At 39.9% G+C, this 22,792-nt stretch overlaps 35 non-coding genes across 35 annotated transcripts; all 35 read right to left on the minus strand.

Moving 5' to 3' along the window:
* Window positions 1-125: 125 nt before the first annotated feature.
* Window positions 126-197, minus strand: Trnae-cuc (transfer RNA glutamic acid (anticodon CUC)). Its single transcript has one exon. It is a non-coding gene; the product is annotated as a tRNA-Glu (tRNA).
* A 284-nt stretch (window positions 198-481) lies between these two features.
* Trnav-cac (transfer RNA valine (anticodon CAC)) lies at window positions 482-554 on the minus strand. Its single transcript has one exon. It is a non-coding gene; the product is annotated as a tRNA-Val (tRNA).
* Window positions 555-1,179: 625 nt separating this feature from the next.
* On the minus strand, window positions 1,180-1,252 carry Trnav-cac (transfer RNA valine (anticodon CAC)). The gene has a single exon. It is a non-coding gene; the product is annotated as a tRNA-Val (tRNA).
* A 1,043-nt stretch (window positions 1,253-2,295) lies between these two features.
* Trnae-cuc (transfer RNA glutamic acid (anticodon CUC)) lies at window positions 2,296-2,367 on the minus strand. Its single transcript has one exon. It is a non-coding gene; the product is annotated as a tRNA-Glu (tRNA).
* Window positions 2,368-2,651: 284 nt separating this feature from the next.
* On the minus strand, window positions 2,652-2,724 carry Trnav-cac (transfer RNA valine (anticodon CAC)). Its single transcript has one exon. It is a non-coding gene; the product is annotated as a tRNA-Val (tRNA).
* Window positions 2,725-3,355: 631 nt separating this feature from the next.
* Trnav-uac (transfer RNA valine (anticodon UAC)) lies at window positions 3,356-3,428 on the minus strand. The gene has a single exon. It is a non-coding gene; the product is annotated as a tRNA-Val (tRNA).
* A 739-nt stretch (window positions 3,429-4,167) lies between these two features.
* On the minus strand, window positions 4,168-4,239 carry Trnae-cuc (transfer RNA glutamic acid (anticodon CUC)). Its single transcript has one exon. It is a non-coding gene; the product is annotated as a tRNA-Glu (tRNA).
* Window positions 4,240-4,523: 284 nt separating this feature from the next.
* On the minus strand, window positions 4,524-4,596 carry Trnav-cac (transfer RNA valine (anticodon CAC)). Its single transcript has one exon. It is a non-coding gene; the product is annotated as a tRNA-Val (tRNA).
* A 630-nt stretch (window positions 4,597-5,226) lies between these two features.
* On the minus strand, window positions 5,227-5,299 carry Trnav-cac (transfer RNA valine (anticodon CAC)). The gene has a single exon. It is a non-coding gene; the product is annotated as a tRNA-Val (tRNA).
* A 1,040-nt stretch (window positions 5,300-6,339) lies between these two features.
* Window positions 6,340-6,411, minus strand: Trnae-cuc (transfer RNA glutamic acid (anticodon CUC)). Its single transcript has one exon. It is a non-coding gene; the product is annotated as a tRNA-Glu (tRNA).
* A 284-nt stretch (window positions 6,412-6,695) lies between these two features.
* On the minus strand, window positions 6,696-6,768 carry Trnav-cac (transfer RNA valine (anticodon CAC)). The gene has a single exon. It is a non-coding gene; the product is annotated as a tRNA-Val (tRNA).
* A 631-nt stretch (window positions 6,769-7,399) lies between these two features.
* Window positions 7,400-7,472, minus strand: Trnav-uac (transfer RNA valine (anticodon UAC)). The gene has a single exon. It is a non-coding gene; the product is annotated as a tRNA-Val (tRNA).
* A 739-nt stretch (window positions 7,473-8,211) lies between these two features.
* Window positions 8,212-8,283, minus strand: Trnae-cuc (transfer RNA glutamic acid (anticodon CUC)). The gene has a single exon. It is a non-coding gene; the product is annotated as a tRNA-Glu (tRNA).
* Window positions 8,284-8,567: 284 nt separating this feature from the next.
* Window positions 8,568-8,640, minus strand: Trnav-cac (transfer RNA valine (anticodon CAC)). Its single transcript has one exon. It is a non-coding gene; the product is annotated as a tRNA-Val (tRNA).
* Window positions 8,641-9,265: 625 nt separating this feature from the next.
* Window positions 9,266-9,338, minus strand: Trnav-uac (transfer RNA valine (anticodon UAC)). The gene has a single exon. It is a non-coding gene; the product is annotated as a tRNA-Val (tRNA).
* A 1,049-nt stretch (window positions 9,339-10,387) lies between these two features.
* Trnae-cuc (transfer RNA glutamic acid (anticodon CUC)) lies at window positions 10,388-10,459 on the minus strand. Its single transcript has one exon. It is a non-coding gene; the product is annotated as a tRNA-Glu (tRNA).
* A 284-nt stretch (window positions 10,460-10,743) lies between these two features.
* Trnav-cac (transfer RNA valine (anticodon CAC)) lies at window positions 10,744-10,816 on the minus strand. The gene has a single exon. It is a non-coding gene; the product is annotated as a tRNA-Val (tRNA).
* Window positions 10,817-11,447: 631 nt separating this feature from the next.
* On the minus strand, window positions 11,448-11,520 carry Trnav-uac (transfer RNA valine (anticodon UAC)). Its single transcript has one exon. It is a non-coding gene; the product is annotated as a tRNA-Val (tRNA).
* A 739-nt stretch (window positions 11,521-12,259) lies between these two features.
* Window positions 12,260-12,331, minus strand: Trnae-cuc (transfer RNA glutamic acid (anticodon CUC)). The gene has a single exon. It is a non-coding gene; the product is annotated as a tRNA-Glu (tRNA).
* Window positions 12,332-12,615: 284 nt separating this feature from the next.
* Window positions 12,616-12,688, minus strand: Trnav-cac (transfer RNA valine (anticodon CAC)). Its single transcript has one exon. It is a non-coding gene; the product is annotated as a tRNA-Val (tRNA).
* Window positions 12,689-13,318: 630 nt separating this feature from the next.
* Trnav-cac (transfer RNA valine (anticodon CAC)) lies at window positions 13,319-13,391 on the minus strand. The gene has a single exon. It is a non-coding gene; the product is annotated as a tRNA-Val (tRNA).
* A 1,040-nt stretch (window positions 13,392-14,431) lies between these two features.
* On the minus strand, window positions 14,432-14,503 carry Trnae-cuc (transfer RNA glutamic acid (anticodon CUC)). The gene has a single exon. It is a non-coding gene; the product is annotated as a tRNA-Glu (tRNA).
* A 284-nt stretch (window positions 14,504-14,787) lies between these two features.
* On the minus strand, window positions 14,788-14,860 carry Trnav-cac (transfer RNA valine (anticodon CAC)). The gene has a single exon. It is a non-coding gene; the product is annotated as a tRNA-Val (tRNA).
* Window positions 14,861-15,491: 631 nt separating this feature from the next.
* Trnav-uac (transfer RNA valine (anticodon UAC)) lies at window positions 15,492-15,564 on the minus strand. The gene has a single exon. It is a non-coding gene; the product is annotated as a tRNA-Val (tRNA).
* Window positions 15,565-16,303: 739 nt separating this feature from the next.
* Window positions 16,304-16,375, minus strand: Trnae-cuc (transfer RNA glutamic acid (anticodon CUC)). Its single transcript has one exon. It is a non-coding gene; the product is annotated as a tRNA-Glu (tRNA).
* A 284-nt stretch (window positions 16,376-16,659) lies between these two features.
* Window positions 16,660-16,732, minus strand: Trnav-cac (transfer RNA valine (anticodon CAC)). The gene has a single exon. It is a non-coding gene; the product is annotated as a tRNA-Val (tRNA).
* Window positions 16,733-17,357: 625 nt separating this feature from the next.
* Trnav-uac (transfer RNA valine (anticodon UAC)) lies at window positions 17,358-17,430 on the minus strand. The gene has a single exon. It is a non-coding gene; the product is annotated as a tRNA-Val (tRNA).
* A 1,042-nt stretch (window positions 17,431-18,472) lies between these two features.
* Window positions 18,473-18,544, minus strand: Trnae-cuc (transfer RNA glutamic acid (anticodon CUC)). Its single transcript has one exon. It is a non-coding gene; the product is annotated as a tRNA-Glu (tRNA).
* A 284-nt stretch (window positions 18,545-18,828) lies between these two features.
* Window positions 18,829-18,901, minus strand: Trnav-cac (transfer RNA valine (anticodon CAC)). Its single transcript has one exon. It is a non-coding gene; the product is annotated as a tRNA-Val (tRNA).
* A 631-nt stretch (window positions 18,902-19,532) lies between these two features.
* Trnav-uac (transfer RNA valine (anticodon UAC)) lies at window positions 19,533-19,605 on the minus strand. Its single transcript has one exon. It is a non-coding gene; the product is annotated as a tRNA-Val (tRNA).
* A 757-nt stretch (window positions 19,606-20,362) lies between these two features.
* Trnae-cuc (transfer RNA glutamic acid (anticodon CUC)) lies at window positions 20,363-20,434 on the minus strand. The gene has a single exon. It is a non-coding gene; the product is annotated as a tRNA-Glu (tRNA).
* Window positions 20,435-20,718: 284 nt separating this feature from the next.
* On the minus strand, window positions 20,719-20,791 carry Trnav-cac (transfer RNA valine (anticodon CAC)). Its single transcript has one exon. It is a non-coding gene; the product is annotated as a tRNA-Val (tRNA).
* Window positions 20,792-21,416: 625 nt separating this feature from the next.
* On the minus strand, window positions 21,417-21,489 carry Trnav-uac (transfer RNA valine (anticodon UAC)). Its single transcript has one exon. It is a non-coding gene; the product is annotated as a tRNA-Val (tRNA).
* Window positions 21,490-22,242: 753 nt separating this feature from the next.
* On the minus strand, window positions 22,243-22,314 carry Trnae-cuc (transfer RNA glutamic acid (anticodon CUC)). Its single transcript has one exon. It is a non-coding gene; the product is annotated as a tRNA-Glu (tRNA).
* A 284-nt stretch (window positions 22,315-22,598) lies between these two features.
* Window positions 22,599-22,671, minus strand: Trnav-cac (transfer RNA valine (anticodon CAC)). The gene has a single exon. It is a non-coding gene; the product is annotated as a tRNA-Val (tRNA).
* Window positions 22,672-22,792: the final 121 nt, after the last annotated feature.

Below are 22,792 nucleotides of genomic sequence, written 5' to 3' on the forward strand. Positions count from 1 at the left end.
TCAAAATAATCAGTTGCTTATCAAGTAAAGGTAAATTAATAAAACTAGAAAGCATTATAACCGGATCTTTTTTCACTTAAAAAATTGCAACGTTGTAAAGGCTATCTCCGATATAAAAATAGTGATTCCCAAGCGGGGAATCGAACCCCGGCCGCCGCGGTGAGAGCGCGGAATCCTAACCACTAGACCACTTGGGATATGCACGGCAATGGCACAGATTCATACATAACGGATATTCATACGTTTTGGAGTGTTTCTTACCTATTATCCCAAACATGGCCATGAGACCTAATCTGATAAATGTTGGCCTGCGCTTGGTTATTCTGGTTGATTATATCTAGCATTCATCTCACAGCAGTCTTGGTTTCAGTATAGTGAGAGACATTGACAAGAGCAGAAATCACTTTATAGCAAGTTGTGCCGCTTGCAAAACAAAACACAAGATGTTGGATGATTTCTTTTCTATCGGAAGCCAAAAATAAGGTTCTAGCGAGGCTCGAACTCGCGACCTTCTGCGTGTGAAGCAGACGTGATAACCACTACACTATAGAACCGAGTAACCATTTGCTTGAGCTTTCATCCAAATTTGCCAAGCATCAACTGAACTGCAATATTCTGCTTCTACTCCGTTGAACTTTAGGCTTACCCAGCATTATCCAAGGTTGGATATGGATCGGTGTTGCCTACATACACATGCTCCATAAATAAGTATTGATACAGTTAAGTGTTGACCAATACTACTTTCTTTCAATTCGGCGATTCTTTCCCAACGTGTGCTTTACAAACATCAAAACTAAAAATCATTTCAGTGACTACACCAATTGTGCCTAAGAAATACCTTCAAATCTGGCTTCTTAGAACGTTTCCACTGGAAAACGATTGGGATTTCAACGTTTCGGTTGCTCCTCACTCAGCAACAAGCGAGGTGAACAGCACTAAAAAAGGACATTTAAAAAGAATAGGAAACCAGCGTTCAGGCTGTTTTCTATTTTTAGATAGTCGATTGCAAAGTTGCCATAATGAAATTAATAATTATTTTTGTGCATATGTTAAACATCACTAGTACTGCACCATTAGTATCTAGAATGACAAGAGCAAAAGCCGATTTAAAGCAAGTTGTACCGCTTTCAAAACAAATCACAAGATGTTGGGTTTCATAACTGTCGAAAACCAAAATTAAGGTTCTAGCGAGGCTCGAACTCGCGACCTTCTGCGTGTGAAGCAGACGTGATAACCACTACACTATAGAACCGAGTAACCATTTGTTTGAGCTTTCATCCAAATTTGCCAAGCATCAACTGAACTGCAATATTCTGCTTCTACTCCGTTGAACTTTAGGCTTACCCAGCATTATCCATGGTTGGATACGGATCGGTGTTGCCTGCATACACATGCTCCATGAATAAGTATTGTGACAGTTAAGTGTCGACCAATACTATCTCGGCATTTCTTTCCCAAAATCTACTTTACAAACATCAAAACCAAAACTTCATTTCAGTGACCACCCCAATTTTGTCTAAGTCATCATTTAGTATCTGGTTTCTTAGAACGATTCCACCGAGAAACAAATGGGATTTCAAGATTTTTGACTGCTTCTCGCTCAGCAACATGTAAGGTAAAAAATATATGCAACCAGCTTCCTGTTTACTCTGTTATTCGTTTCTTGCTAATTGACTGCAAAGTTGCCTTAATGAAATTGATAGCTGATTGTTGCTCATATGTTAAACTTGACAAGTATGGCACCATTTGTATCTAGAATGTAAAACGTAATAAACATAGAATGCACTACAAATCATAGGAAATCTAACGAGGGGAGACGATGAGTTTTAATGTACACAGATGGATTGTTTTCGATTTGCACCCCCCCCCTCAAACTTTCGATTTGCATCCCCTCAACCTTTCAATTTATTTTTCCAACCCATTTTGGCGCCCCCTAAGGTCGGCGCCCGGGAACATATGTCGTCCCTCCCCCCCCTCGCTACGCTACTGTTTTGACTGCTCCTCGCTCAGCAACGTGTGAGGCAGAAAGCAGTAGAATCAACTTTAAAAAATACGAGATGACCCGCGACGTAGCATACGCCGCTATCTAGTTGTTTTATTTTCTACTTATCAACAACTCATAATTTGTGAATTCGACCCCCCCCCCCCCAGAACCCCACCAGGTTTTATATCCTAATCGTTGGTTCAAAATAATTAGTCGCTAAATTATTAAACCTGGAAGGATTTTAACCGGATCTTTTCTCACTTTAAAAAATGCAAAATTGTAAAGGCTATCTCTGATATAAAAAATAGTGATTCCCAAGCGGGGAATCGAACCCCGGCCGCCGCGGTGAGAGCGCGGAATCCTAACCACTAGACCACTTGGGACATGCACGGCAATGGCACAGATTCATACATAACGGATATTCAAACGCTTTGGAGTGTTTCTTACCTGTTATCCCAAACATGGCCATGAGACCTAATCTGATAAATGTTGGCCTGCGCTTGGTTATTCTGGTTGATTATCTCTAGCATTCATCTCACAGCAGTCTTGGTTTCAGTATAGTGAGAGACATTGACAAGAGCAGAAGTCACTTTATAGCAAGTTGTGCCGCTTGCAAAACAAAACACAAGATGTTGGAGGATTTCTTTTCTATCGGAAGCCAAAAATAAGGTTCTAGCGAGGCTCGAACTCGCGACCTTCTGCGTGTGAAGCAGACGTGATAACCACTACACTATAGAACCGAGTAACCATTTGCTTGAGCTTTCATCCAAATTTGCCAAGCATCAACTGAACTGCAATATTCTGCTTCTACTCCGTTGAACTTTAGGCTTACCTAGCATTATCCAAGGTTGGATATGGATCGGTGTTGCCTACATACACATGCTCCATAAATAAGTATTGATACAGTTAAGTGTTAACCAATACTACTTTCTTTCAATTCGGCGTTTCTTTCCCAACGTGTGCTTTACAAACATCAAAACTAAAAAATCATTTCAGTGACTACACCAATTGTGCCTAAGAAATACCTTTGGATCTGGCTTCTTAGAACGTTTCCACTGGAAAACGATTGGGATTTCAACGTTTCGGTTGCTCCTCACTCAGCAACAAGCGAGCTGAACAGCACTTAAAAAGGACATTTTAAAAAAAAATGAAACCAGCTTTCTGTTCAGGCTGTTTTCTATTTTTAGATAGTCGATTGCAAAGTTGCCATAATGAAATTAATAATTATTTTTGTGCATATGTTAAACATCACTAGTATTGCACCATTAGTATCTAGAATGACAAGAGCAAAAGCCGATTTAAAGCAAGTTGTACCGCTTTCAAAACAAAACACAAGATATTGGGTTTCATTTCTGTCGAAAACCAAAATTAAGGTTCTAGCGAGGCTCGAACTCGCGACCTTCTGCGTGTAAAGCAGACGTGATAACCGCTACACCATAGAACCTGGTGCCCTTCTGCTTCAGCTATCATCCAAGTTCTCCATACATCAACTGAACTGCAATATTCTGCTTCTACTCCGTTGAACTTTAGCATGGTTGGATACGGATCGGTGTTGCCTGCATACTCATGCTCCATGAATAAGTATTGTGACAGTTAAGTGTCGACCAATACTATCTCGGCATTTCTTTCCCAAAATCTACTTTACAAACATCAAAACCAAAACTTCATTTCAGTGACCACCCCAATTTTGTCTAAGTCATAACTTAGTATCTGGTTTCTTAGAACGATTCCACCGAGAAACAAATGGGATTTCAAGATTTTTGACTGCTTCTCGCTCAGCAACATGTAAGGTAAAAAATATATGCAACCAGCTTCCTGTTTACTCTGTTATTCGTTTCTTGCTAATTGACTGCAAAGTTGCCTTAATGAAATTGATAGCTGATTGTTGCTCATATGTTAAACTTGACAAGTATGGCACCATTTGTATCTAGAATGTAAAACGTAATAAACATAGAATGCACTACAAATCATAGGGAATCTAACGAGGGGAGACGATGAGTTTTAATGTACACAGATGGATTATTTTCTCCCTCTGATTTTTATATCCTAATCGTTCGTTCAAAATAATCAGTTGCTTATCAAGTAAAGGTAAATTAATAAAACTAGAAAGCATTATAACCGGATCTTTTTTCACTTAAAAAATTGCAACGTTGTAAAGGCTATCTCCGATATAAAAATAGTGATTCCCAAGCGGGGAATCGAACCCCGGCCGCCGCGGTGAGAGCGCGGAATCCTAACCACTAGACCACTTGGGATATGCACGGCAATGGCACAGATTCATACATAACGGATATTCATACGTTTTGGAGTGTTTCTTACCTATTATCCCAAACATGGCCATGAGACCTAATCTGATAAATGTTGGCCTGCGCTTGGTTATTCTGGTTGATTATCTCTAGCATTCATCTCACAGCAGTCTTGGTTTCAGTATAGTGAGAGACATTGACAAGAGCAGAAATCACTTTATAGCAAGTTGTGCCGCTTGCAAAACAAAACACAAGATGTTGGATGATTTCTTTTCTATCGGAAGCCAAAAATAAGGTTCTAGCGAGGCTCGAACTCGCGACCTTCTGCGTGTGAAGCAGACGTGATAACCACTACACTATAGAACCGAGTTACCATTTGCTTGAGCTTTCATCCAAATTTGCCAAGCATCAACTGAACTGCAATATTCTGCTTCTACTCCGTTGAACTTTAGGCTTACCCAGTATTATCCAAGGTTGGATATGGATCGGTGTTGTCTACATACACATGCTCCATAAATAAGTATAGATACAGTTAAGTGTTGACCAATACTACTTTCTTTCAATTCTGCGTTTCTTTCCCAACGTGTGCTTTACAAACATCAAAACTAAAAATCATTTCAGTGACTACACCAATTGTGCCTAAGAAATACCTTTAAATCTGGCTTCTTAGAACGTTTCCACTGGAAAACGATTGGGATTTCAACGTTTCGGTTGCTCCTCACTCAGCAACAAGCGAGGTGAACAGCACTAAAAAAGGACATTTAAAAAAAATAGGAAACCAGCTTTCTGTTCAGGCTGTTTTCTATTTTTAGATAGTCGATTGCAAAGTTGCCATAGTGAAATTAATAATTATTTTTGTGCATATGTTAAACATCACTAGTACTGCACCATTAGTATCTAGAATGACAAGAGCAAAAGCCGATTTAAAGCAAGTAGTACCGCTTTCAAAACAAATCACAAGATGTTGGGTTTCATAACTGTCGAAAACCAAAATTAAGGTTCTAGCGAGGCTCGAACTCGCGACCTTCTGCGTGTGAAGCAGACGTGATAACCACTACACTATAGAACCGAGTAACCATTTGTTTGAGCTTTCATCCAAATTTGCCAAGCATCAACTGAACTGCAATATTCTGCTTCTACTCCGTTGAACTTTAGGCTTACCCAGCATTATCCATGGTTGGATACGGATCGGTGTTGCCTGCATACACATGCTCCATGAATAAGTATTGTGACAGTTAAGTGTCGACCAATACTATCTCGGCATTTCTTTCCCAAAATCTACTTTACAAACATCAAAACCAAAACTTCATTTCAGTGACCACCCCAATTTTGTCTAAGTCATCATTTAGTATCTGGTTTCTTAGAACGATTCCACCGAGAAACAAATGGGATTTCAAGATTTTTGACTGCTTCTCGCTCAGCAACATGTAAGGTAAAAAATATATGCAACCAGCTTCCTGTTTACTCTGTTATTCGTTTCTTGCTAATTGACTGCAAAGTTGCCTTAATGAAATTGATAGCTGATTGTTGCTCATATGTTAAACTTGACAAGTATGGCACCATTTGTATCTAGAATGTAAAACGTAATAAACATAGAATGCACTACAAATCATAGGAAATCTAACGAGGGGAGACGATGAGTTTTAATGTACACAGATGGATTGTTTTCGATTTGCACCCCCCCCCCCTCAAACTTTCGATTTGCATCCCCTCAACCTTTCAATTTATTTTTCCAACCCATTTTGGCGCCCCCTAAGGTCGGCGCCCGGGAACATATGTCGTCCCTCCCCCCTCGCTACGCTACTGTTTTGACTGCTCCTCGCTCAGCAACGTGTGAGGCAGAAAGCAGTAGAATCAACTTTAAAAAATACGAGATGACCCGCGACGTAGCATACGCCGCTATCTAGTTGTTTTATTTTCTACTTATCAACAACTCATAATTTGTGAATTCGACCCCCCCCCCAGAACCCCACCAGGTTTTATATCCTAATCGTTGGTTCAAAATAATTAGTCGCTAAATTATTAAACCTGGAAGGATTTTAACCGGATCTTTTCTCACTTTAAAAAATGCAAAATTGTAAAGGCTATCTCTGATATAAAAAATAGTGATTCCCAAGCGGGGAATCGAACCCCGGCCGCCGCGGTGAGAGCGCGGAATCCTAACCACTAGACCACTTGGGACATGCACGGCAATGGCACAGATTCATACATAACGGATATTCAAACGCTTTGGAGTGTTTCTTACCTGTTATCCCAAACATGGCCATGAGACCTAATCTGATAAATGTTGGCCTGCGCTTGGTTATTCTGGTTGATTATCTCTAGCATTCATCTCACAGCAGTCTTGGTTTCAGTATAGTGAGAGACATTGACAAGAGCAGAAGTCACTTTATAGCAAGTTGTGCCGCTTGCAAAACAAAACACAAGATGTTGGAGGATTTCTTTTCTATCGGAAGCCAAAAATAAGGTTCTAGCGAGGCTCGAACTCGCGACCTTCTGCGTGTGAAGCAGACGTGATAACCACTACACTATAGAACCGAGTAACCATTTGCTTGAGCTTTCATCCAAATTTGCCAAGCATCAACTGAACTGCAATATTCTGCTTCTACTCCGTTGAACTTTAGGCTTACCTAGCATTATCCAAGGTTGGATATGGATCGGTGTTGCCTACATACACATGCTCCATAAATAAGTATTGATACAGTTAAGTGTTAACCAATACTACTTTCTTTCAATTCGGCGTTTCTTTCCCAACGAGTGCTTTACAAACATCAAAACTAAAAAATCATTTCAGTGACTACACCAATTGTGCCTAAGAAATACCTTTGGATCTGGCTTCTTAGAACGTTTCCACTGGAAAACGATTGGGATTTCAACGTTTCGGTTGCTCCTCACTCAGCAACAAGCGAGCTGAACAGCACTTAAAAAGGACATTTTTAAAAAAAATGAAACCAGCTTTCTGTTCAGGCTGTTTTCTATTTTTAGATAGTCGATTGCAAAGTTGCCATAATGAAATTAATAATTATTTTTGTGCATATGTTAAACATCACTAGTATTGCACCATTAGTATCTAGAATGACAAGAGCAAAAGCCGATTTAAAGCAAGTTGTACCGCTTTCAAAACAAAACACAAGATATTGGGTTTCATTTCTGTCGAAAACCAAAATTAAGGTTCTAGCGAGGCTCGAACTCGCGACCTTCTGCGTGTAAAGCAGACGTGATAACCGCTACACCATAGAACCTGGTGCCCTTCTGCTTCAGCTATCATCCAAGTTCTCCATACATCAACTGAACTGCAATATTCTGCTTCTACTCCGTTGAACTTTAGCATGGTTGGATACGGATCGGTGTTGCCTGCATACACATGCTCCATGAATAAGTATTGTGACAGTTAAGTGTCGACCAATACTATCTCGGCATTTCTTTCCCAAAATCTACTTTACAAACATCAAAACCAAAACTTCATTTCAGTGACCACCCCAATTTTGTCTAAGTCATAACTTAGTATCTGGTTTCTTAGAACGATTCCACCGAGAAACAAATGGGATTTCAAGATTTTTGACTGCTTCTCGCTCAGCAACATGTAAGGTAAAAAATATATGCAACCAGCTTCCTGTTTACTCTGTTATTCGTTTCTTGCTAATTGACTGCAAAGTTGCCTTAATGAAATTGATAGCTGATTGTTGCTCATATGTTAAACTTGACAAGTATGGCACCATTTGTATCTAGAATGTAAAACGTAATAAACATAGAATGCACTACAAATCATAGGGAATCTAACGAGGGGAGACGATGAGTTTTAATGTACACAGATGGATTATTTTCTCCCTCTGATTTTTATATCCTAATCGTTCGTTCAAAATAATCAGTTGCTTATCAAGTAAAGGTAAATTAATAAAACTAGAAAGCATTATAACCGGATCTTTTTTCACTTAAAAAATTGCAACGTTGTAAAGGCTATCTCCGATATAAAAATAGTGATTCCCAAGCGGGGAATCGAACCCCGGCCGCCGCGGTGAGAGCGCGGAATCCTAACCACTAGACCACTTGGGACATGCACGGCAATGGCACAGATTCATACATAACGGATATTCAAACGCTTTGGAGTGTTTCTTACCTGTTATCCCAAACATGGCCATGAGACCTAATCTGATAAATGTTGGCCTGCGCTTGGTTATTCTGGTTGATTATCTCTAGCATTCATCTCACAGCAGTCTTGGTTTCAGTATAGTGAGAGACATTGACAAGAGCAGAAGTCACTTTATAGCAAGTTGTGCCGCTTGCAAAACAAAACACAAGATGTTGGAGGATTTCTTTTCTATCGGAAGCCAAAAATAAGGTTCTAGCGAAGCTCGAACTCGCGACCTACTGCGTGTGAAGCAGACGTGATAACCACTACACTATAGAACCGAGTAACCAGTTGATTGAGCTTTCATCCAAATTTGCCAAGCATCAACTGAACTGCAATATTCTGCTTCTACTCCGTTGAACTTTAGGCTTACCCAGCATTATCCAAGGTTGGATATGGATCGGTGTTGCCTACATACACATGCTCCATAAATAAGTCTTGATACAGTTAAGTGTTGACCAATACTACTTTCTTTCAATACGGCGTTTCTTTCCCAACGTGTGCTTTACAAACATCAAAACTAAAAATCATTTCAGTGACTACACCAATTGTGCCTAAGAAATACCTTTGGATCTGGCTTCTTAGAACGTTTCCACTGGAAAACGATTGGGATTTCAACGTTTCGGTTGCTCCTCACTCAGCAACAAGCGAGTTGAACAGCACTAAAAAAGGACATTTAAAAAGAATAGGAAACCAGCGTTCAGGCTGTTTTCTATTTTTAGATAGTCGATTGCAAAGTTGCCATAATGAAATTAATAATTATTTTTGTGCATATGTTAAACATCACTAGTACTGCACCATTAGTATCTAGAATGACAAGAGCAAAAGCCGATTTAAAGCAAGTTGTACCGCTTTCAAAACAAAACACAAGATGTTGGGTTTCATTTCTGTCGAAAACCAAAATTAAGGTTCTAGCGAGGCTCGAACTCGCGACCTTCTGCGTGTAAAGCAGACGTGATAACCGCTACACCATAGAACCTGGTGCCCTTCTGCTTCAGCTATCATCCAAGTTCTCCATGCATCAACTGAACTGCAATATTCTGCTTCTACTCCGTTGAACTTTAGGCTTACCCAGCATTATCCATGGTTGGATACGGATCGGTGTTGCCTACATACACATGCTCCATGAATAAGTATTGTAACAGTTAAGTGTCGACCAATACTATCTCGGCATTTCTTTCCCAAAATCTACTTTACAAACATCAAAACCAAAACTTCATTTCAGTGACCACCCCAATTTTGTCTAAGTCATCATTTAGTATCTGGTTTCTTAGAACGATTCCACCGAGAAACAAATGGGATTTCAAGATTTTTGACTGCTTCTCGCTCAGCAACATGTAAGGTAAAAAATATATGCAACCAGCTTCCTGTTTACTCTGTTATTCGTTTCTTGCTAATTGACTGCAAAGTTGCCTTAATGAAATTGATAGCTGATTGTTGCTCATATGTTAAACTTGACAAGTATGGCACCATTTGTATCTAGAATGTAAAACGTAATAAACATAGAATGCACTACAAATCATAGGAAATCTAACGAGGGGAGACGATGAGTTTTAATGTACACAGATGGATTGTTTTCGATTTGCACCCCCCCCCCCCCTCAAACTTTCGATTTGCATCCCCTCAACCTTTCAATTTATTTTTCCAACCCATTTTGGCGCCCCCTAAGGTCGGCGCCCGGGAACATATGTCGTCCCTCCCCCCTCGCTACGCTACTGTTTTGACTGCTCCTCGCTCAGCAACGTGTGAGGCAGAAAGCAGTAGAATCAACTTTAAAAAATACGAGATGACCCGCGACGTAGCATACGCCGCTATCTAGTTGTTTTATTTTCTACTTATCAACAACTCATAATTTGTGAATTCGACCCCCCCCCCCCCCCCCAGAACCCCACCAGGTTTTATATCCTAATCGTTGGTTCAAAATAATTAGTCGCTAAATTATTAAACCTGGAAGGATTTTAACCGGATCTTTTCTCACTTTAAAAAATGCAAAATGGTAAAGGCTATCTCTGATATAAAAAATAGTGATTCCCAAGCGGGGAATCGAACCCCGGCCGCCGCGGTGAGAGCGCGGAATCCTAACCACTAGACCACTTGGGACATGCACGGCAATGGCACAGATTCATACATAACGGATATTCAAACGCTTTGGAGTGTTTCTTACCTGTTATCCCAAACATGGCCATGAGACCTAATCTGATAAATGTTGGCCTGCGCTTGGTTATTCTGGTTGATTATCTCTAGCATTCATCTCACAGCAGTCTTGGTTTCAGTATAGTGAGAGACATTGACAAGAGCAGAAGTCACTTTATAGCAAGTTGTGCCGCTTGCAAAACAAAACACAAGATGTTGGAGGATTTCTTTTCTATCGGAAGCCAAAAATAAGGTTCTAGCGAGGCTCGAACTCGCGACCTTCTGCGTGTGAAGCAGACGTGATAACCACTACACTATAGAACCGAGTAACCATTTGCTTGAGCTTTCATCCAAATTTGCCAAGCATCAACTGAACTGCAATATTCTGCTTCTACTCCGTTGAACTTTAGGCTTACCTAGCATTATCCAAGGTTGGATATGGATCGGTGTTGCCTACATACACATGCTCCATAAATAAGTATTGATACAGTTAAGTGTTAACCAATACTACTTTCTTTCAATTCGGCGTTTCTTTCCCAACGTGTGCTTTACAAACATCAAAACTAAAAAATCATTTCAGTGACTACACCAATTGTGCCTAAGAAATACCTTTGGATCTGGCTTCTTAGAACGTTTCCACTGGAAAACGATTGGGATTTCAACGTTTCGGTTGCTCCTCACTCAGCAACAAGCGAGCTGAACAGCACTTAAAAAGGACATTTTAAAAAAAAATGAAACCAGCTTTCTGTTCAGGCTGTTTTCTATTTTTAGATAGTCGATTGCAAAGTTGCCATAATGAAATTAATAATTATTTTTGTGCATATGTTAAACATCACTAGTATTGCACCATTAGTATCTAGAATGACAAGAGCAAAAGCCGATTTAAAGCAAGTTGTACCGCTTTCAAAACAAAACACAAGATATTGGGTTTCATTTCTGTCGAAAACCAAAATTAAGGTTCTAGCGAGGCTCGAACTCGCGACCTTCTGCGTGTAAAGCAGACGTGATAACCGCTACACCATAGAACCTGGTTCCCTTCTGCTTCAGCTATCATCCAAGTTCTCCATACATCAACTGAACTGCAATATTCTGCTTCTACTCCGTTGAACTTTAGCATGGTTGGATACGGATCGGTGTTGCCTGCATACTCATGCTCCATGAATAAGTATTGTGACAGTTAAGTGTCGACCAATACTATCTCGGCATTTCTTTCCCAAAATCTACTTTACAAACATCAAAACCAAAACTTCATTTCAGTGACCACCCCAATTTTGTCTAAGTCATAACTTAGTATCTGGTTTCTTAGAACGATTCCACCGAGAAACAAATGGGATTTCAAGATTTTTGACTGCTTCTCGCTCAGCAACATGTAAGGTAAAAAATATATGCAACCAGCTTCCTGTTTACTCTGTTATTCGTTTCTTGCTAATTGACTGCAAAGTTGCCTTAATGAAATTGATAGCTGATTGTTGCTCATATGTTAAACTTGACAAGTATGGCACCATTTGTATCTAGAATGTAAAACGTAATAAACATAGAATGCACTACAAATCATAGGGAATCTAACGAGGGGAGACGATGAGTTTTAATGTACACAGATGGATTATTTTCTCCCTCTGATTTTTATATCCTAATCGTTCGTTCAAAATAATCAGTTGCTTATCAAGTAAAGGTAAATTAATAAAACTAGAAAGCATTATAACCGGATCTTTTTTCACTTAAAAAATTGCAACGTTGTAAAGGCTATCTCCGATATAAAAATAGTGATTCCCAAGCGGGGAATCGAACCCCGGCCGCCGCGGTGAGAGCGCGGAATCCTAACCACTAGACCACTTGGGATATGCACGGCAATGGCACAGATTCATACATAACGGATATTCATACGTTTTGGAGTGTTTCTTACCTATTATCCCAAACATGGCCATGAGACCTAATCTGATAAATGTTGGCCTGCGCTTGGTTATTCTGGTTGATTATCTCTAGCATTCATCTCACAGCAGTCTTGGTTTCAGTATAGTGAGAGACATTGACAAGAGCAGAAATCACTTTATAGCAAGTTGTGCCGCTTGCAAAACAAAACACAAGATGTTGGATGATTTCTTTTCTATCGGAAGCCAAAAATAAGGTTCTAGCGAGGCTCGAACTCGCGACCTTCTGCGAGTGAAGCACACGTGATAACCACTACACTATAGAACCGAGTTACCATTTGCTTGAGCTTTCATCCAAATTTGCCAAGCATCAACTGAACTGCAATATTCTGCTTCTACTCCGTTGAACTTTAGGCTTACCCAGTATTATCCAAGGTTGGATATGGATCGGTGTTGTCTACATACACATGCTCCATAAATAAGTATAGATACAGTTAAGTGTTGACCAATACTACTTTCTTTCAATTCTGCGTTTCTTTCCCAACGTGTGCTTTACAAACATCAAAACTAAAAATCATTTCAGTGACTACACCAATTGTGCCTAAGAAATACCTTTAAATCTGGCTTCTTAGAACGTTTCCACTGGAAAACGATTAGGATTTCAACGTTTCGGTTGCTCCTCACTCAGCAACAAGCGAGGTGAACAGCACTAAAAAAGGACATTTAAAAAAAATAGGAAACCAGCTTTCTGTTCAGGCTGTTTTCTATTTTTAGATAGTCGATTGCAAAGTTGCCATAGTGAAATTAATAATTATTTTTGTGCATATGTTAAACATCACTAGTACTGCACCATTAGTATCTAGAATGACAAGAGCAAAAGCCGATTTAAAGCAAGTAGTACCGCTTTCAAAACAAATCACAAGATGTTGGGTTTCATAACTGTCGAAAACCAAAATTAAGGTTCTAGCGAGGCTCGAACTCGCGACCTTCTGCGTGTGAAGCAGACGTGATAACCACTACACTATAGAACCGAGTAACCATTTGTTTGAGCTTTCATCCAAATTTGCCAAGCATCAACTGAACTGCAATATTCTGCTTCTACTCCGTTGAACTTTAGGCTTACCCAGCATTATCCATGGTTGGATACGGATCGGTGTTGCCTGCATACACATGCTCCATGAATAAGTATTGTGACAGTTAAGTGTCGACCAATACTATCTCGGCATTTCTTTCCCAAAATCTACTTTACAAACATCAAAACCAAAACTTCATTTCAGTGACCACCCCAATTTTGTCTAAGTCATCATTTAGTATCTGGTTTCTTAGAACGATTCCACCGAGAAACAAATGGGATTTCAAGATTTTTGACTGCTTCTCGCTCAGCAACATGTAAGGTAAAAAATATATGCAACCAGCTTCCTGTTTACTCTGTTATTCGTTTCTTGCTAATTGACTGCAAAGTTGCCTTAATGAAATTGATAGCTGATTGTTGCTCATATGTTAAACTTGACAAGTATGGCACCATTTGTATCTAGAATGTAAAACGTAATAAACATAGAATGCACTACAAATCATAGGAAATCTAACGAGGGGAGACGATGAGTTTTAATGTACACAGATGGATTGTTTTCGATTTGCACCCCCCCCCTCAAACTTTCGATTTGCATCCCCTCAACCTTTCAATTTATTTTTCCAACCCATTTTGGCGCCCCCTAAGGTCGGCGCCCGGGAACATATGTCGTCCCTCCCCCCTCGCTACGCTACTGTTTTGACTGCTCCTCGCTCAGCAACGTGTGAGGCAGAAAGCAGTAGAATCAACTTTAAAAAATACGAGATGACCCGCGACGTAGCATACGCCGCTATCTAGTTGTTTTATTTTCTACTTATCAACAACTCATAATTTGTGAATTCGACCCCCCCCCCCCAGAACCCCACCAGGTTTTATATCCTAATCGTTGGTTCAAAATAATTAGTCGCTAAATTATTAAACCTGGAAGGATTTTAACCGGATCTTTTCTCACTTTAAAAAATGCAAAATTGTAAAGGCTATCTCTGATATAAAAAATAGTAATTCCCAAGCGGGGAATCGAACCCCGGCCGCCGCGGTGAGAGCGCGGAATCCTAACCACTAGACCACTTGGGACATGCACGGCAATGGCACAGATTCATACATAACGGATATTCAAACGCTTTGGAGTGTTTCTTACCTGTTATCCCAAACATGGCCATGAGACCTAATCTGATAAATGTTGGCCTGCGCTTGGTTATTCTGGTTGATTATCTCTAGCATTCATCTCACAGCAGTCTTGGTTTCAGTATAGTGAGAGACATGGACAAGAGCAGAAGTCACTTTATAGCAAGTTGTGCCGCTTGCAAAACAAAACACAAGATGTTGGAGGATTTCTTTTCTATCGGAAGCCAAAAATAAGGTTCTAGCGGGGCTCGAACTCGCGACCTTCTGCGTGTGAAGCAGACGTGATAACCACTACACTATAGAACCGAGTAACCATTTGCTTGAGCTTTCATCCAAATTTGCCAAGCATCAACTGAACTGCAATATTCTGCTTCTACTCCGTTGAACTTTAGGCTTACCTAGCATTATCCAAGGTTGGATATGGATCGGTGTTGCCTACATACACATGCTCCATAAATAAGTATTGATACAGTTAAGTGTTAACCAATACTACTTTCTTTCAATTCGGCGTTTCTTTCCCAACGTGTGCTTTACAAACATCAAAACTAAAAAATCATTTCAGTGACTACACCAATTGTGCCTAAGAAATACCTTTGGATCTGGCTTCTTAGAACGTTTCCACTGGAAAACGATTGGGATTTCAACGTTTCGGTTGCTCCTCACTCAGCAACAAGCGAGCTGAACAGCACTTAAAAAGGACATTTTAAAAAAAAATGAAACCAGCTTTCTGTTCAGGCTGTTTTCTATTTTTAGATAGTCGATTGCAAAGTTGCCATAATGAAATTAATAATTATTTTTGTGCATATGTTAAACATCACTAGTATTGCACCATTAGTATCTAGAATGACAAGAGCAAAAGCCGATTTAAAGCAAGTTGTACCGCTTTCAAAACAAAACACAAGATATTGGGTTTCATTTCTGTCGAAAACCAAAATTAAGGTTCTAGCGAGGCTCGAACTCGCGACCTTCTGCGTGTAAAGCAGACGTGATAACCGCTACACCATAGAACCTGGTGCCCTTCTGCTTCAGCTATCATCCAAGTTCTCCATACATCAACTGAACTGCAATATTCTGCTTCTACTCCGTTGAACTTTAGCATGGTTGGATACGGATCGGTGTTGCCTGCATACTCATGCTCCATGAATAAGTATTGTGACAGTTAAGTGTCGACCAATACTATCTCGGCATTTCTTTCCCAAAATCTACTTTACAAACATCAAAACCAAAACTTCATTTCAGTGACCACCCCAATTTTGTCTAAGTCATAACTTAGTATCTGGTTTCTTAGAACGATTCCACCGAGAAACAAATGGGATTTCAAGATTTTTGACTGCTTCTCGCTCAGCAACATGTAAGGTAAAAAATATATGCAACCAGCTTCCTGTTTACTCTGTTATTCGTTTCTTGCTAATTGACTGCAAAGTTGCCTTAATGAAATTGATAGCTGATTGTTGCTCATATGTTAAACTTGACAAGTATGGCACCATTTGTATCTAGAATGTAAAACGTAATAAACATAGAATGCACTACAAATCATAGGGAATCTAACGAGGGGAGACGATGAGTTTTAATGTACACAGATGGATTATTTTCTCCCTCTGATTTTTATATCCTAATCGTTCGTTCAAAATAATCAGTTGCTTATCAAGTAAAGGTAAATTAATAAAACTAGAAAGCATTATAACCGGATCTTTTTTCACTTAAAAAATTGCAACGTTGTAAAGGCTATCTCCGATATAAAAATAGTGATTCCCAAGCGGGGAATCGAACCCCGGCCGCCGCGGTGAGAGCGCGGAATCCTAACCACTAGACCACTTGGGACATGCACGGCAATGGCACAGATTCATACATAACGGATATTCAAACGCTTTGGAGTGTTTCTTACCTGTTATCCCAAACATGGCCATGAGACCTAATCTGATAAATGTTGGCCTGCGCTTGGTTATTCTGGTTGATTATCTCTAGCATTCATCTCACAGCAGTCTTGGTTTCAGTATAGTGAGAGACATTGACAAGAGCAGAAGTCACTTTATAGCAAGTTGTGCCGCTTGCAAAACAAAACACAAGATGTTGGAGGATTTCTTTTCTATCGGAAGCCAAAAATAAGGTTCTAGCGAAGCTCGAACTCGCGACCTACTGCGTGTGAAGCAGACGTGATAACCACTACACTATAGAACCGAGTAACCAGTTGATTGAGCTTTCATCCAAATTTGCCAAGCATCAACTGAACTGCAATATTCTGCTTCTACTCCGTTGAACTTTAGGCTTACCCAGCATTATCCAAGGTTGGATATGGATCGGTGTTGCCTACATACACATGCTCCATAAATAAGTCTTGATACAGTTAAGTGTTGACCAATACTACTTTCTTTCAATACGGCGTTTCTTTCCCAACGTGTGCTTTACAAACATCAAAACTAAAAATCATTTCAGTGACTACACCAATTGTGCCTAAGAAATACCTTTGGATCTGGCTTCTTAGAACGTTTCCACTGGAAAACGATTGGGATTTCAACGTTTCGGTTGCTCCTCACTCAGCAACAAGCGAGTTGAACAGCACTAAAAAAGGACATTTAAAAAGAATAGGAAACCAGCGTTCAGGCTGTTTTCTATTTTTAGATAGTCGATTGCAAAGTTGCCATAATGAAATTAATAATTATTTTTGTGCATATGTTAAACATCACTAGTACTGCACCATTAGTATCTAGAATGACAAGAGCAAAAGCCGATTTAAAGCAAGTTGTACCGCTTTCAAAACAAAACACAAGATGTTGGGTTTAATTTCTGTCGAAAACCAAAATTAAGGTTCTAGCGAGGCTCGAACTCGCGACCTTCTGCGTGTAAAGCAGACGTGATAACCGCTACACCATAGAACCTGGTGCCCTTCTGCTTCAGCTATCATCCAAGTTCTCCATGCATCAACTGAACTGCAATATTCTGCTTCTACTCCGTTGAACTTTAGGCTTACCCAGCATTATCCATGGTTGGATACGGATCGGTGTTGCCTACATACACATGCTCCATGAATAAGTATTGTGACAGTTAAGTGTCGACCAATACTATCTCGGCATTTCTTTCCCAAAATCTACTTTACAAACATCAAAACCAAAACTTCATTTCAGTGACCACCCCAATTTTGTCTAAGTCATCATTTAGTATCTGGTTTCTTAGAACGATTCCACCGAGAAACAAATGGGATTTCAAGATTTTTGACTGCTTCTCGCTCAGCAACATGTAAGGTAAAAAATATATGCAACCAGCTTCCTGTTTACTCTGTTATTCGTTTCTTGCTAATTGACTGCAAAGTTGCCTTAATGAAATTGATAGCTGATTGTTGCTCATATGTTAAACTTGACAAGTATGGCACCATTTGTATCTAGAATGTAAAACGTAATAAACATAGAATGCACTACAAATCATAGGAAATCTAACGAGGGGAGACGATGAGTTTTAATGTACACAGATGGATTGTTTTCGATTTGCACCCCCCCCCTCAAACTTTCGATTTGCATCCCCTCAACCTTTCAATTTATTTTTCCAACCCATTTTGGCGCCCCCTAAGGTCGGCGCCCGGGAACATATGTCGTCCCTCCCCCCTCGCTACGCTACTGTTTTGACTGCTCCTCGCTCAGCAACGTGTGAGGCAGAAAGCAGTAGAATCAACTTTAAAAAATACGAGATGACCCGCGACGTAGCATACGCCGCTATCTAGTTGTTTTATTTTCTACTTATCAACAACTCATAATTTGTGAATTCGACCCCCCCCCCCCCCAGAACCCCACCAGGTTTTATATCCTAATCGTTGGTTCAAAATAATTAGTCGCTAAATTATTAAACCTGGAAGGATTTTAACCGGATCTTTTCTCACTTTAAAAAATGCAAAATTGTAAAGGCTATCTCTGATATAAAAAATAGTGATTCCCAAGCGGGGAATCGAACCCCGGCCGCCGCGGTGAGAGCGCGGAATCCTAACCACTAGACCACTTGGGACATGCACGGCAATGGCACAGATTCATACATAACGGATATTCAAACGCTTTGGAGTGTTTCTTACCTGTTATCCCAAACATGGCCATGAGACCTAATCTGATAAATGTTGGCCTGCGCTTGGTTATTCTGGTTGATTATCTCTAGCATTCATCTCACAGCAGTCTTGGTTTCAGTATAGTGAGAGACATTGACAAGAGCAGAAGTCACTTTATAGCAAGTTGTGCCGCTTGCAAAACAAAACACAAGATGTTGGAGGATTTCTTTTCTATCGGAAGCCAAAAATAAGGTTCTAGCGAGGCTCGAACTCGCGACCTTCTGCGTGTGAAGCAGACGTGATAACCACTACACTATAGAACCGAGTAACCATTTGCTTGAGCTTTTATCCAAATTTGCCAAGCATCAACTGAACTGCAATATTCTGCTTCTACTCCGTTGAACTTTAGGCTTACCTAGCATTATCCAAGGTTGGATATGGATCGGTGTTGCCTACATACACATGCTCCATAAATAAGTATTGATACAGTTAAGTGTTAACCAATACTACTTTCTTTCAATTCGGCGTTTCTTTCCCAACGTGTGCTTTACAAACATCAAAACTAAAAAATCATTTCAGTGACTACACCAATTGTGCCTAAGAAATACCTTTGGATCTGGCTTCTTAGAACGTTTCCACTGGAAAACGATTGGGATTTCAACGTTTCGGTTGCTCCTCACTCAGCAACAAGCGAGCTGAACAGCACTTAAAAAGGACATTTTAAAAAAAAATGAAACCAGCTTTCTGTTCAGGCTGTTTTCTATTTTTAGATAGTCGATTGCAAAGTTGCCATAATGAAATTAATAATTATTTTTGTGCATATGTTAAACATCACTAGTATTGCACCATTAGTATCTAGAATGACAAGAGCAAAAGCCGATTTAAAGCAAGTTGTACCGCTTTCAAAACAAAACACAAGATATTGGGTTTCATTTCTGTCGAAAACCAAAATTAAGGTTCTAGCGAGGCTCGAACTCGCGACCTTCTGCGTGTAAAGCAGACGTGATAACCGCTACACCATAGAACCTGGTGCCCTTCTGCTTCAGCTATCATCCAAGTTCTCCATGCATCAACTGAACTGCAATATTCTGCTTCTACTCCGTTGAACTTTAGGCTTACCCAGCATTATCCATGGTTGGATACGGATCGGTGTTGCCTACATACACATGCTCCATGAGTAAGTATTGTGACAGTTAAGTGTCGACCAATACTATCTCGGCATTTCTTTCCCAAAATCTACTTTACAAACATCAAAACCAAAACTTCATTTCAGTGACCACCCCAATTTTGTCTAAGTCATAACTTAGTATCTGGTTTCTTAGAACGATTCCACCGAGAAACAAATGGGATTTCAAGATTTTTGACTGCTTCTCGCTCAGCAACATGTAAGGCAAAAAATATTATGCAACCAGCTTCCTGTTTACTCTGTTATTCGTTTCTTGCTAGTCGACTGCAAAGTTGCCTTAATGAAATTGATAGCTGATTGTTGCTCATATGTTAAACTTGACAAGTATGGCACCATTTGTATCTAGAATGTAAAACGTAATAAACATAGAATGCACTACAAATCATAGGAAATCTAACGAGGGGAGACGATGAGTTTTAATGTACACAGATGGATTATTTTCTCCCTCTGATTTTTATATCCTAATCGTTCGTTCAAAATAATCAGTTGCTTATCAAGTAAAGGTAAATTAATAAACCTAGAAAGGATTATAACCGGATCTTTTTTCACTTAAAAAATTGCAACGTTGTAAAGGCTATCTCCGATATAAAAATAGTGATTCCCAAGCGGGGAATCGAACCCCGGCCGCCGCGGTGAGAGCGCGGAATCCTAACCACTAGACCACTTGGGACATGCACGGCAATAGCACAGATTCATACATAACGGATATTCAAACGCTTTGGAGTGTTTCTTACCTGTTATCCCAAACATGGCCATGAGACCTAATCTGATAAATGTTGGCCTGAGCTTGGTTATTCTGGTTGATTATCTCTAGCATTCATCTCACAGCAGTCTTGGTTTCAGTATAGTGAGAGACATTGACAAGAGCAGACGTCACTTTATAGCAAGTTGTGCCGCTTGCAAAACAAAACAAAAGATGTTGGAGGATTTCTTTTCTATCGGAAGCCAAAAATAAGGTTCTAGCGAGGCTCGAACTCGCGACCTTCTGCGTGTGAAGCAGACGTGATAACCACTACACTATAGAACCGAGTAACCATTTGCTTGAGCTTTCATCCAAATTTGCCAAGCATCAACTGAACTGCAATATTCTGCTTCTACTCCGTTGAACTTTAGGCTTACCCAGCATTATCCAAGGTTGGATATGGATCGGTGTTGCCTACATACACATGCTCCATAAATAAGTATTGATACAGTTAAGTGTTGACCAATACTACTTTCTTTCAATTCGGCGATTCTTTCCCAACGTGTGCTTTACAAACATCAAAACTAAAAATCATTTCAGTGACTACACCAATTGTGCCTAAGAAATACCTTTAAATCTGGCTTCTTAGAACGTTTCCACTGGAAAACGATTGGGATTTCAACGTTTCGGTTGCTCCTCACTCAGCAACAAGCGAGGTGAACAGCACTAAAAAAGGACATTTAAAAAGAATAGGAAACCAGCGTTCAGGCTGTTTTCTATTTTTAGATAGTCGATTGCAAAGTTGCCATAATGAAATTAATAATTATTTTTGTGCATATGTTAAACATCACTAGTATTGCACCATTAGTATCTAGAATGACAAGAGCAAAAGCCGATTTAAAGCAAGTTGTACCGCTTTCAAAACAAAACACAAGATGTTGGGTTTCATTTGTGTCGAAAACCAAATTTAAGGTTCTAGCGAGGCTCGAACTCGCGACCTTCTGCGTGTAAAGCAGACGTGATAACCGCTACACCATAGAACCTGGTGCCCTTCTGCTACAGCTATCATCCAAGTTCTCCATGCATCAACTGAACTGCAATATTCTGCTTCTACTCCGTTGAACTTTAGGCTTACCCAGCATTATCCATGGTTGGATACGGATCGGTGTTGCCTACATACACATGCTCCATGAATAAGTATTGTGACAGTTAAGTGTCGACCAATACTATCTCGGCATTTCTTTCCCAAAATCTACTTTACAAACATCAAAACCAAAACTTCATTTCAGTGACCACCCCAATTTTGTCTAAGTCATAATTTAGTATCTGGTTTCTTAGAACGATTCCACCGAGAAACAAATGGGATTTCAAGATTTTTGACTGCTTCTCGCTCAGCAACATGTAAGGCAAAAAATATATGCAAACAGCTTCCTGTTTACTCTGTTATTCGTTTCTTGCTAATTGACTGCAAAGTTGCCTTAATGAAATTGATAGCTGATTGTTGCTCATATGTTAAACTTGACAAGTATGGCACCATTTGTATCTAGAATGTAAAACGTAATAAACATAGAATGCACTACAAATCATAGGAAATCTAACGAGGGGAGACGATGAGTTTTAATGTACACAGATGGATTTTCTCCCTCTGATTTTTATATCCTAATCGTTCGTTCAAAATAATCAGTTGCTTATCAAGTAAAGGTAAATTAATAAACCTAGAAAGGATTATAACCGGATCTTTTTTCACTTAAAAAATTGCAACGTTGTAAAGGCTATCTCCGATATAAAAATAGTGATTCCCAAGAGGGGAATCGAACCCCGGCCGCCGCGGTGAGAGCGCGGAATCCTAACCACTAGACCACTTGGGACATGCACGGCAATAGCACAGATTCATACATAACGGATATTCAAACGCTTTGGAGTGTTTCTTACCTGTTATCCCAAACATGGCTATGAGACCTAATCTGATGAATGTTGGCCTGCGCTTGGTTATTCTGGTTGATTATCTCTAACATTCATCTCACAGCAGTCTTGGTTTCAGTATAGTGAGAGACATTGACAAGAGCAGAAGTCACTTTATAGCAAGTTGTGCCGCTTGCAAAACAAAACACAAGATGTTGGAGGATTTCTTTTCTATCGGAAGCCAAAAATAAGGTTCTAGCGAGGCTCGAACTCGCGACCTTCTGCGTGTGAAGCAGACGTGATAACCACTACACTATAGAACCGAGTTACCATTTGCTTGAGCTTTCATCCAATTTTGCCAAGCATCAACTGAACTGCAATATTCTGCTTCTACTCCGTTGAACTTTAGGCTTACCCAGCATTATCCAAGGTTGGATATGGATC

This window comes from Physella acuta, unplaced genomic scaffold (genome assembly GCF_028476545.2).
Source record: "Physella acuta isolate Inbredline_101_S28 unplaced genomic scaffold, ASM2847654v3 ptg001599l, whole genome shotgun sequence".
NCBI classification, from domain to species: Eukaryota; Metazoa; Mollusca; class Gastropoda; family Physidae; genus Physella; species Physella acuta.